The 13,662-nt window shown below is 39.6% G+C and overlaps 1 protein-coding gene across 5 annotated transcripts in view; it reads right to left on the minus strand.

The window, feature by feature from the left end:
- LOC134211903 (protein outspread) overlaps positions 1–13,662 on the minus strand; it is a 760,849-nt gene that overhangs the window by 156,370 nt on the left and 590,817 nt on the right. The window lies entirely within an intron of this gene.

Below are 13,662 nucleotides of genomic sequence, written 5' to 3' on the forward strand. Positions count from 1 at the left end.
ACAGGTTAAAATGAAGAACAGTATGAATTGGGGAAAAACATAGAAAGATATTCAATTACAGCTGTTCCTTCGAAAAACAAAAAGTGCAAAAAAAAAAGAGAACTAGTAACGCTTTACTTTAAACATTTCCATCTTGTTTTCTAAAAGCAATATGGATAGAGATTTGAGAAGAATATTTGAGTGGTAGTTTCAAATCTACGAAATATACCGTCATTAGTACTTAGATCATAGAAGGAAGCGAGAACGAATTAGTTGTCTCTTAGCATCTGAATACAACCTTGGAGGAGTACTTTTCGATCGAATCTGCAGGATTCAGATCGATACCATCAAAAGATGAGGTAGGCGAAATAAGCGAACTTTATCGGTTTAAATCCGTTTGATAGGAAAACGCTGCAAGACCGACACATGACCAAATTTAGTTATCAAACAACAGACGGTACCAGAGTCGTAGCCTGGACGGACACTCAGCGCCCTTAGAAAAATCTTTTTCTTTATTTGGCGCCCCTTTCTTACTGAAAAAAGTGCAATATTTTACATTTAGAAAACTATCGCCATCAAGATATGTCCCACAGCAATGTGGGACAGTTATGCTTGCGGTGGCAGAAATCAATTTGAATCTTACCCTAAGTGATAATTTTTGACTCTTTTCAAGAAATGTGAGGAAATCTTAGAGAACAGTAAGCATTTTGCTGTAAGTTCTTTATGGACGTCTATGAAGTATATCACGGAGAAGGGAAGTTTGAATCACATAAGAATTTGAGAAGTTTAAAACAAAGTTTGGCGAGAGGGTAGACTATTTTTTGCGGGAGGCACTTATTGATTTTCGTTTTACTAAGCATCGTTCATTATCTATAAAATACCTAAAAACCCTTGAAACTTTAAGGATGTTTTGGAAAATTCATTAAATTTAACCAACCTAATAAAAAACATTTTTTTGTGAACCCACGCACAACAAGATCTAATTAATTGAATATAATCCTCTTGTCCGGAACTTTTTGGATCAATAAAACATTAACTTAAAAGTGACTGCCATTGGATGGAGCCGCCATTTGACCTAGTTGGGCAATGGAATTTAGCTCTGAAGTAGGTTGATCAATTTTCGGAATCAATTTCTAACTCAAGACACCTAATTTTTTTCGGTTATGAAGGGTTTAAAAAACCCTTTATTCCGATACTACAGTCTCTATGTTGATCTAAGGTGTGAGAAGTGGGTTAAACGCTCGCCTGGGTCCATGAGGGCGGACATAGTATCGAATTATGTACAATATGACTTATCTGAGGCGTCCATTAAATAAAGAATAAAAAAAAATGGGGCGTTCATAGTAGATTGAGCACTCGTCTGAGACCACGAGTCCGGATGCAGTACCAAATTGAGTACAAGGTGGCTAATCTAAGGCGTTTATAGTAGATTGACCACTCGTCTGAAGGCACGAGGGTGGACTCAGCATAAGATTTTTAATTTTTTCTCTTCAAGGGAATTAACTAGAAAAGTATTTTTGTAAGAATGTAGTGTCTTGAACAAAAACATCATTCCGGAAAAACTTGTTAGTCGTCGACTAACCGCGACCCCCTACAACCACAGGTTTGGACTCATAGGATCTAGCCGGATCGAGGAAAATCTAAATTTGGTGTGGTTCATTCGGTGGTTTGAAAGAATTATTAAATCAATAAAATCCAGCTCTGGAGATATTCGATACATACATTCGGATCAAGAAGTATCCTATGGAGTAAGATGATTGATAGTTGAAATTACCCTATTTGAATCAAGAAATATCCAACTTTGGAGTGGGTGTCGTTATTGTAGAAGAGACCCGAGAAATATTCTTTCAAGTCCAGATGAAGAAGCAAGACCAGCGAGGTTAGATGACCGTGTCGCACAGAGACCAGACCCAGAGAATTAACCCGAAGAATCGAAAAAAAGCTAAACTGATTCGAGAAGTAGTATCCAAGAGGGGTCGAATTGCGGTTGACACCGAAGTTTTCCAAAGATGAAGCAGTAGAGTGTGGAGTGCACTGATTGGTTCAAAAATAAGGTGATCGATTCCTCGTTTTGAGCTTTAGACAGTTGCACACTGGTTCAGAAGCCCCCAAAACGTGCGTTTTTTAGTTTTCGACCTACATTTTAGAGTCATGATGTCTTCAGAAGAGTTGAAGGATGTTTCTTGGGCTTTCTTTTAATAAGAAAATATCAGTGATCTATCCACCTTGAAGGGCGGTATGGAATAAAAAAATTACGCAGATGTACAAAAGCAGTGATTGTTCTCTGCAATGTTATAAAGAATGTGAATTGGAACATCTTTTCGGAAGACACAATATTGGACAAACGGTTTTGTAAGGAATTAGAGCACGTTTTGTATAAATGACCTCCAAAAATCATATTTTGAGCATAACTTTTTTGGAAATGATTTAAGCACTATGGCTTATTCTAGAAAGTTGTGCATAATGACAAAAAACATGTTTGTCTAGAAGACTACTTTGATCTATCTTGAAACCTGTCAAAGTTATTAAGGAATCTTTAGAAAAAATAGTCAATTTTCACATCACCACAGCATGAAAAGCGGCAAGAAGCGGCAAGCCAAACAGCCACCATCTGAAAGATTCGGGTTTAAGAGACCGAATGCACACTGTTTTGTTTTGTTCCGTCGTGTTCCACTATTGTTTTGAATCAACTTAAAATAGTCCTTTATGTACGTTTTTCAGTACAACCGTTATGTAAACAATTAAAAAGTGGCTAACATGATTGGTCATTTATTGCATAGTAACAATCTCCATCAAGACGAAACAGCCACATTGAAGACGAATGGCTGTCATTTGTCGAGATTGTAACCATGCAAAAAATAACTAATCATGTTAGCCACTTTTTAATTGATTACGAAACAGTTGTACTGAAAAACGTGCATAAAGGAATATTTTAAGTTGATTCAAAACAATAGTGGAACACGACGGAACAAAACAAAACATTGTGCATTCGGTAGCTTAAACCCGAATCTTTTAGATGGTGGCTGTTTGGCTTGCCGCCTCTTGCCGCTTTTCATGCTGTGTTGATGTGAAAATTGACTATTTTTTCTAAAGATTCCTGAATAACTTTGACAGGTTACAAAATAGATCAAAGTAGTCTTCTAGACAAACATATTTTTGTCATTATGCACAACTTTTCAGAATAAACCATAGTGCTAAAATCATTTCCAAAAATATTATGCTCAAAATATTATTTTTGGGGGTCATTCATACAAAACGTGCTCTAATTCCTTACAAAACCGTTTGTCCAATATTGTGTCTTCCGAAAAGATGTTCCAATTCACATTCTGCGTAATTTTTTTATTCCATACCGCACTTCAAGGTGGATAGATCATTGATATTTTCTTATCAAAAGAAAGCCCAAGAAACATCCTTCAACTCTTCTGAAGACATCATGACTCTAAAATGTAGTTTTCAGGTCGAAAACTTAAAAACGCACGTTTTGGGGGCTTCTGAACCAGTGTGAGTTGTGATTGGGGCTCGTCTTTCATATTGTATTACAAAGCCACGATTCCCGTTACATGATAACCGTTCTGATCACTGATGCTGTACGCAATTCGCTACGTTCAGGGTCAGTGAGCTCCTAGATACAGCGCTAGTGAATGAGTGGAGATGGCTTCCAACCAATAATGGCAAACGTAGCTGATAAAGGGACGAAATAGCAAAGGATGCTAATCCTTCTGCTTATCAGTCACTGGTTCCATGTGCACAGCCTTATGTGCTGACACCTTCCTAAAACAATTTTAAATACTGATGGCAATGAGATATTGTAAAAACAAGGCCGAATATATTCAATTACTCAACGCAAAGTAAGTTAAGCAATCAATATAAATTAAAAATTTTGCATATAGGAATTGTTGGGTTAATTTACTTTTCATTAATTTAAAAGTTATGTGAGATATCGCATACCCTTATCACGGTTTGGCGAAACCGTCGAAAACAGCTTAGTCAGATTTACTTAACTGGAGCGCGGTGGGTGACATGTTCAAACGTGCTCACATATTGGACAGTGCACGATATAGCAGTACATAGCCGCGATCGTCATTGATGATGATGTATTGGCGCATATGTAGGTATAGGACACTAAGGAAAGCATTTGTTTGGGTGAGGAGCGCGGAATAATAACTTAGCCAAAATGATAGAGACAATAAGAGTCTTCATTGAATCTACATACACGTATACAGGTGTATTGATCTAAAGGGGTTTGTTGCCCAGTATGAAAAACAGAGAGAACATGATTTTATTCTTACCAATATAAACTTGAAAGGAAATATTGATATTGGGGTCTGAGTGGTTAGGAAAAGGAAGAGCCGACCCGAAGGGGTAATAATTCTTTAGGGAAAGGGGAATTTAATTTACAGCCCAGTTGAAAGAAAGAGAAAAATATTGATTGATTGATTTTCAAGAGTATACTTAAAATCAAAGAGTAATATGTACAAGTGGTAGCTGTTAATAGCTCGGCGGTATGGTGCGCCGTTTTACAAAGAACCCATGCTGGGTTCGAATACAGATTTTTAAGTGAAGGTTTTCACAACTCCGTTGGTTTAGTAGTATCATGCATTATGAAGCATTTGGGACTTGTTGAACATTACTCTGTGAGACAGTAATGTTCAAGTTTAGGTGTAAAGAAAGGGGCAGGACTTAGAGATACTCATTTTATATAAAAAAATATATGAATTAATACATTAGTAAATTGAAGTAGCCACTTGAATGTGTGCTCGAAATAAGAGAGTTTTAGAGAGTGGAAAGAGAACAGAATTTTTCCAAGAGAATTTCAAAGGGAACATCCAAAAAAGGGGGCAAAGTTTCGTAAAGTATGGAAGTCCAATATTAAGGCTGAATTAGCTAATCTATGACAAGAAATTAAATAACTATTGTGAAAGTTTGGAATAAAAGGAAAGTTGGAAAGTTGTTTTGGAATTTATGGGTTTTTCAAATAAGCTGATGAAGCATTTCGTGCAAAAGAACTTTAGGGAGCATCCATAAAGAATGCAAAGTTGAGTAATGAAAATCGAGGATATTTACGAAGTTAAAATTAAAACCACATAGTCTGAATAGATAAATGTGGGATGAGGAAAATGGTTACGTTATTTAAGGATTCTTGGACCTTTCATGGGGTCCAAAGTCCAGTCTGAGGCAATTCATGAAATCATTATGAAATTCAGAACTCGGATTGACTATATATACCGTGCGCTTTTCCAAGCTCGGGGTCAGTCCCAAATATTCAGCACCACCTTTATTGGAATTCGGCGCTTTCTAGGTTTCCCTAGCCGGCCTACCGAATAATTGAATCAGGGTTGTCCATTAGACACCTCGACACTCGTGACTAGTGCACGAATCGAGATCTAAGTTTAAATTAATTAACTTCTTGAAAAAAATAAAAGTGAACAGTTAAATAGTCCGTCGCGGTAAAATCGAAAATCGGTGTTAGAGTCTCAGAATAAGTATCGATAAATAAAAAGTGTTAGTATCTCTGGGAAAGACATTGTCATACGGGAAATAGTGCAAAAGTTTGTAAAAACGAAAATATTCGAGTTTATAATTATACGAAAGGTGTTAATTGTAATGAGTGTAATGAATAAGTGCTAAAATGTAAAAAAAAGTTTATAAAATGTACAAACAAGTGATACATAAATGATAAAGTTTTATTCTAACCGTAATTGAGTGTTTGAACTAAAAACCCGAAAAACCAGTGCCGCGCCGTCGGCTTAGAACGCTTCATAGTTCATTTGTGCGTGAACAATACATCGTAAAAAGGAAGTTCGCTTCACATGGGCCAAATTCGGAAGCCAGGAAGGATGGCACCCGAGAAAGAATTAATGGCATAGTTACAGTACAGATCCGGGCTCTCCAGTAGCCTTGCGAGCAAAGGCGTAGGATTTCCAATCCGGAGATGGCGAGTTCGATTCTCGGTCCGGTCTAGGATGTTTTCGGGTTGGAAACTTTCTCGACACCCTGGGCATAGTGTATCCATTGTACTTGCCACACAAGACACATACTCATGCAATAGCCGTCATAGAAAAGCTTTCATTTAATAACTGAAGAAATGCTAGGAATACTAAGTTGAAAAGCAGGCCAAGTTTCAGTTCGAATGTAGAACCATTGAAGAAAAAGAAGAAGAAGACAGCGCAGATCAACGTGCAAGAGAAGTATCGTCGAAGTATTCTTCACTACACACACAGTTACCGAACCACTGGTGAACTGATGTCGGTGCTGTTCGTCACTGGGCTCTGTTGGCTTTACTATGACCGCCAGTAAGTCCGTCACAGGACACGTCTGCCGTTGGAGCCACCAGTTGTTCAGGCCAAAGGTTGAACTGAGAAAGTACTTGGAGTGTCCATCGACCGAAGTCTCTTGCTCCTACCGTACTACTGCGTAGCCAAAATCAATCGCAGGACCAGAGTTAATCTAGTTCGGATGTTTTCCAAACCACACTGAACCAATAACAGAAAACTCCTTTTAAGAATCGGGTAAGCTATCATTGGGTGTCGTCTACTCGATATACTGCCTGGGACTTACCTGTATCGCTCACCGTAACCTTATTGAAGCACTATCGCCGAACTCAACTCATAAGTTTGAGCCGCTCCCGAGTTGTTATTTTTTGCACCACCAAAGTAACAATCGGGGCTTATAGAGTTCCTGAAACCCTAATCTTAAAATCTCCCATGCAGACTTCCCAGTTCTCACAACCTCTTGTAGATCGCTCGACAAACATGTCAAGGCCTGTTGGCGTTTTATTGCAATCATTTTAACCTTATATGCGTTCCAGTTCAAGAGCAACAATTTTATAATATAGTTAAGGTCTCTCATAAAATATACACCTGATTCTTTTTTTACACGGGGGATGCATTCCGTGTAAAAAAAGTTTTCAGTTCAAAATTTGAAAATCCGTGTAAAAAAAGTTTTATGATTTCTCGACGAATCATGCAAAATGAAGCAACATTGCAAAAATTTTGAATGAGATTTTTTTTACACGGCCGTGTGAAAAAAATCCGTGTAAAAACAGAATCGGGTGTAAATCATCCTCCAGACTTGGTGGTTTTAAGAACTTAGATGTAACCAAGATGAATATACAGCTGTGTATTCATCTTGGATGTAACCATGATCAGTGACTGAGATTTGTAGGATATTGATACCATTGCCTGGTCACACTCATTTCCTAACAGTGAAAACGGGAAATTTGTGCCGAATGAATTGAATCAGTTTCAGCCCGCTGTTGGCAAACCGAGTTGGCTAAGCTACTCCTGCATTATCTTTCTGACTGAAAGGGCATCATCATCTGCCAAATTCACGATTCAGCCATCTTGGATTTTAGTATGAGAGAGCCAGCCGGTTTGTTTTCGTTTTGCACGGAAAATGAATTTTTCACCCCCGCCTTCTTCTCTTCCATAAACTTGGCAGATTGAAACACCTAGCTGTGTATTCATCTTGTATCAGCCTAATACGATACAACCTAATAAATAAACAGCTGTCAACGCTTATGTTGATTATTTGCTTAATAATCGCTAGAACAATGTGTTTCATCGTGCAATGCATGGATTATAATCAGAAACAAAAAGGATAAGAAATAATAATCCGTAATGTCGAATGAAAATAAAAGTTTATATCTACCTTTTGGCTATCTATACATGCTCCAAGGTATGCCATGTTTTTTTTCTGGTAAAACCATGAAAAATAGACAGCTTAAATTCATGCGCATTGTTAATTCGTATTATTTAGGGGAGGAGGTTCGGTTGTGGGCACCCTTTTGTGTTTGGTCCATAACTTTGGCCCTGGTTGATCTTATGTCGACATTTGCATAGCAATCGAAAGCTAAACTTATAACCTTACTACCTTAGAAATTAATATGATTTCATCGATTTAGAAAAAAAATATTGACAATTTAGAAAATTTAACATTTTTGGACATTTTCATTTCTTGGGCCTCAAAATAGATTAAATTTACTGTGTAAATACGCATTAGAACTCACTTTTTGAATTAAATCCTTTAATTTATGACACTTTGAAAAAGGCCAAAAAAAAACTTTCGTGTTGTTTTTCTTGTACGAAAAATTTATTTGTTTTTAGTTCAAAGTAGAGATGCCCATTCGGTTTGATATTGAGCACAAAACATCATGCTATTATAGCAAACAAATGACGGTTGTCAGAATAACAGCATCTCTTATCTGTTAAAAGATACATAGGGGTGCCCATAACCGAACGGTGCCCACAACCGAACCTCCTCCCATAGTATTTGAAAATATTCAACTGATTGTTATACCTATTCAAATACTTCTGAGACAATTTTCAAAAAAAAAACTTCTTTGGCTACTTGAATAATGCATCGATAATTTAGACACTTAACAAGGTAACAAATATCACTGTTTAAATAATGAATCAAAATTTATGAATGATATGTCGATTATATTTGCAAATCGCGATTTGCTTCAATCGACTTTGTGGGGGACGAAAAATTGGATTAGAAAGACAATGAGTAACAAGTGAGAATTATCATAAACAGTTTCCACTACTGGTCAATTGCGAAAAATAAAGAAGACCACATCGGCCTGGACAGGCCAAAGAAACATTAAAGATCAGCAAATCGTCTCTTAGATACTCAGATACAAGCCTATCCCCCAGAAGTAATACTGTAAGGTAGTCCCGGGGGGATCAGGGTATTAGCAGAGAGGGTAACTCAAGTAACCTTCCGCTGCTTGTGTGGGTTTAGTGGGTCGGCCATCTGTCAAGCCCACTCCCTGAGTCATAATTTCAGGTGTCTGTTTGCAGATTTGCCTTCATCCCTCTTCGGATACAATACTGGAACATTGCGTATTCCGATGAAAGGTCGATCAAAAATGATGTCCCACGTTTTAGGGGGGGAAGGGGGTCTAAGATTTTGTGACAGTACATGTACTAGTTATACAAAAAAGCGTGACAGAGACAGAGAAATCCGAAAAAGTAGTGAACGTCATATTTGAATTGCCCCTGACTCCAGATTCCAGGTTCCCAGGAATACTTATGGAACACAGAGACGCACTTTCGGACGATTTAGCCAGCTTCACTGCCCTCATTATTAATTAATTTACTCAGACTAAGGTCGAAGTGATGGATGAGGAGAAGATACAACTTTTGTCGATGTTTTGATGTAATTAATCTTGAGCGAAGCATATGGACAAATGGTGGACCAAATCTTTGTTCAGGATCTATTGTGTTTTACACCGATGGTTCAAAGCTGAACAATCAAGTTGGAGCAGGTGTGACTGGCCCAGGGACGAATATTTCGATTCCCATGGGAAAGTGGCCAACTGTTTTCCAAGCTGAAGTTCAGGCTATCCTTGAATGCTCTAATTTATGCTAACGCCGAAATTACAGGCATTCAAATATTTGCCTTATGTCTGATAGTCGAGCAGCATTGAATGCTCTGAAATCAGCAAGATGCACATCTAAAATCGTTTGGGAATGTATTCAATCACTCCAAACCTTGGGTAGTCGTAACAAAGTGAACCTGTATTGGGTTCCTGGTCATTGTGACATTGAAGGCAATGAACGAGCTGATATGCTGGCCAGACTTGGTTCATCTCGACAATTCATAGGTCCCGAACCATTTTGTGGTGTATCTGCGTGTTCTCTTAGAATGGAACTCAAATCTTGGGAACATTCAAAAATAGAAAACATCTTGAAAAACACCTTAATTGCGAGGCAGTCTAAACGTTTCATCACACCAAACGTAGTTATCACTTGCAAAATTTTAGATCTTCCGAAAAAAGATCTTAGCACATATACAGGTCTTATAACAGGCCATTGCCCGAGCCGATATCACTTAAAACTGCTAGGAAAACTTCAAGATGATATATAGTTATGATACAATATGCACATCAACCGTAATAGCCAACCAGAGGGCCCTGCCAACAGAGAAGCACCGTCAGCAGAACCCCTGGACTTCGAACCCAATCAGCCGTTGTCACCCAGAAAGTAATAATGCACCATCAGCAGAATTCCCCACCGGTCGATCACCGATGTTCCAAATAGGCAGGCATAGGAAATGTTAAGTTAGCAATAATAAATTATAAAAGGTAGTGAAAGACAGTGAATTGGGCAGTTCATAGTTAGTAAGCAGTGAATTCAGATGTAATTAGTGTAAAGTTTGATTAATAAATTATTTTTTTATGATTCCGTAACACTTGTTACTATAATTATATGTCGTTTCTGCGGCATACATGTAGAGGACTCTGAACATCTGTTATGCCATTGTCCGGCAATTAAAAAAAAAGAATACAGTTCTTCAATAAGGGGCTGATAGAACCCTGTGAAGTTTGGAGAACAAATCCCAATATGGTAGTACGATTCATCAGAACCATAATATGTACCGCATTGGGAAGACGCTGGCAGTCAAGGTGATGCAATTGCTCTACATAGCAATGATGCGTCAACTTGACAAAGCTATGTCAAATGGGGCATACATCACAATAGATCTAACAAATGGTCGCAGTGATTAAAATACCCAATAAGGAAAAAAAGGTCGAAGTGGTCTGGTCTGTTCAGTACGTGGAAGTGGTCTGTTCAGTACATAAAAGTCTTCTCCATTCAACTCGGTTCATGGCTGCACGTCGTCAATTAAGCAGTCTACGGAGTGTCCGCAAATTGTCTTCCACCTTGCTCGCTGCGCATCTCGCCTTATTACCGAGAACCATTATCATCGGATTACTGTCCGACATTCTGGCTACGTGTCCGGCCTACAGCAGTCTTCCGATTTTCGCGGTGTGAACGATGGATGATTCTTTCAACGTTTTGTAGATAGTCAGTTTAGTACGAGGGCGAACTCAATTCGACACTTTTGCGGAGGTCAAAGAATGTATGGTTTCCAGCCATGATGCGTCTTCGAATTTTGCTGCTGATATCGTCATCGGAGGTCACCAGTGAGTTCAAGTACACGAATTCTTCAGCCACCTCGATTTCGTCACCACCGATAAAAACTCGATGTGGGAGGTTCACGTTGTCTTCTCTTGAACCTCTTCCTATCATGTACCTCGTCTCCGACGTGTTAATGGCTAATCCTTATTGCTTTGCTTCGATTTGCTTCTCAAAGTGCTATAATTCCTATGTCGGAACCAAACAGCTGGACGGACTACGTAAAAATCGTGCCACTCGTGTCAATCTCTGACCTTCATATTACTTCCTCCAAAACGATGTCGAATATCAGGCACGAAAGATTATCACCTTACCGTAACCTTCTGCGCATTCCAAACGGGCTCGAGAATGCCCTGAAAGTCGATCAATCATCGCCTTGATCAACCGTGTCTGGAAATGTTCGTGCATGAGCTGCCATAGCTGGTCTCGATCAATTGTATCATATGCGGCTTTGAAGTTGACGAATATATGATGTGTAGTCACGTTGTATTCGCGGCATTTTCTGCAATACCTGACGTATAGTGATCCCCTGATCCGTGGTATAACTTTTTGCATTTCTAACTCTCTTGCATTTGGTGCTAGTCGATGGCATAACATTTGGGTGAGTACCTTGTAGGTGATTTCATGGTAGTTGCTGCATTCCAGCTTATCGTCCTTTTGGTAGATGGGACACACAACACATCGCCATCTCTGCATCATCTCATACTCGTTCGTACAAAGGATCTTGCTCATATCCTCACATATATCAAGTTATGGCACGCGGCCCTTACGTGAAAGGATTTAATTATCATAGAATTGTTCCTCGTGCACACTCATACCCCATGCTTCATTCTCCTTCTCCATCAAAAAACGCTCACATTCGCCATCATTTCAGTCATTTCTTTGATTCGCGGGCACCGTGCCTAGTACAGCGGTTGCGATGCCCCTAATGGCGGAACGAATCTTCTAGCGAAGCTGTGCCTAGCTTGTCTTGTAGCCGCCCGATGTTCAGTATCGGTGTTCGACTTCAACGCATGTTGTACACTGTCGAGAGCCTTGAACGCAGGCATACTCCAATGAGGTAGGGCTCAGATTTAATATTCGCACTACAGTAAGTGTGGACGTTCCGAATCGCGATATCGGAGAAGAATTTTCAATCGATTAGAACAGTGGTGCTCAACCTGGGGTACATGTACCCCTGGGGGTACCTTCGCCGGCCACAGGGTGTACCTCGGACAAGAATGCGTAATGTCGGCTGTATTACAATTTTAATCAAAACTTATTGATAAAGTTTTGATATTTATGTATTTTTTATTTCAGAACTATGTCTTGTGCATATTATGCATGACGATTAGTAAATCAAAGCATATTGAATCCTGCCCTCCATAACCAGCCTTCCTAAGTCGTGCGGTAAAATGCGTGGCTACAAAGCAAGACCATGCTGAAGGAGGCTGGGTTCGATTCCCGGTCCGGTCTAGGAAATTTTTGGGGTTGGAAATTTTCTCGAATTTCATGGGCTTAGAATCTTTTCGTGTTAGCCTCATGATATACAAATCCAAAAATGTTAATTTGGCTCAGAAACCCCGCAGTAAAGAAATGTAGAAGTGCTTAATGAATACTAAGCTGAGAGGCGACAATGTCCCAGTTGGGGATGTAATGTCAATAAGAAGAAGTTGAATGAACAATTTTAGAAAAATTCAATCTACGTGTTTGAAAAATATCCAATAATATGTCAACAACATGCTTCTGAATTAAAATATAGAGTCTGAAGTTACGAAAGCCTCCACTTGAGAGACATGGAGTCTTTTTTTCCAAACAGCTTAGTTGCTTCGTTACAAGAGAATTGGAAATCACGGAAACCTCCCTTCAAGATGCTCGGAAGCCTCTCTTTAAGAGACTAGGAAGCCGCTTTTGAAAAGGCGCGGTAGCCTACTTTCAAGAGGTTCGGAAGGCCCCTTTCACAAGGCTCGGAAGGCTGCTTTCAAGGTCTCGGAAGCTTCCCTTCAATAAGCTTGGAATTCTTCTTACCAGAGTCGTACTTCAAGATGCCCAGGAGCATCCTTTAAAGTGGCTCAAAAGCTGCCTTTCAAGAGGCTCTGAAGCCTCCATTCAAGATGCTCGGAAGCCTCCCTTCGAGAGGCTCGGAAGCATCCCTTCGAGAGGCTCGGAAGCATCCCTTCCAGATGCTCGGAAGCCTTTTCTCAAGAGCCTTGGAAGCCTTTTTTCAAAACGCGCGGATGCCTACTTTCAAGAGGCTTGGGAGGGTAAGCCTGCTTCCAAGAGGCTCTTAAGTATCCTTTCAAGAGGCTCGGAAACATCCCTTTAAGAGGCTCGGCATTCTTCCCTTCAAGAGGCTCAGAAGCTTCCTTTCATGTGGCTCGGAAGCCGCCATTCAGAAGGCTTTAAAGCCTCCCTTCGAGAGGCTCGGAAGCCTTACTTCTAGAGCCTCGGATAAATCCCTTCAAGAGGCATGGAAGCCTCCTTTCAAGAAGCTCGTAAGCTTCCTTTCAAGAAGCTCGCAAGCTTCAAGAAACACGATTTTTTTTCTGCCAAGAGGCTTAGAAGCATACTTTTAAGATGCTTAGAAGCTTTCTGTTAAGTGGCTCGTAAGCTACTTTCAAGAGGCTCTGAAGCCTCCCTTCAAGATGCTCTGAAGCCTTCCTTCACGAGGCTGGGAAGCCTCCTATTGAGAGGCTCGAAAGCGTCCTTTCAAGATGTTTGGAAGAATTCCTTCAAAAGGCACGAAAGCCTCCTTTCAAGAGGCTCGTAAGGCTTCTTT

This window comes from Armigeres subalbatus, chromosome 2 (assembly GCF_024139115.2).
Source record: "Armigeres subalbatus isolate Guangzhou_Male chromosome 2, GZ_Asu_2, whole genome shotgun sequence".
Classification (NCBI taxonomy): domain Eukaryota; kingdom Metazoa; phylum Arthropoda; class Insecta; order Diptera; family Culicidae; genus Armigeres; species Armigeres subalbatus.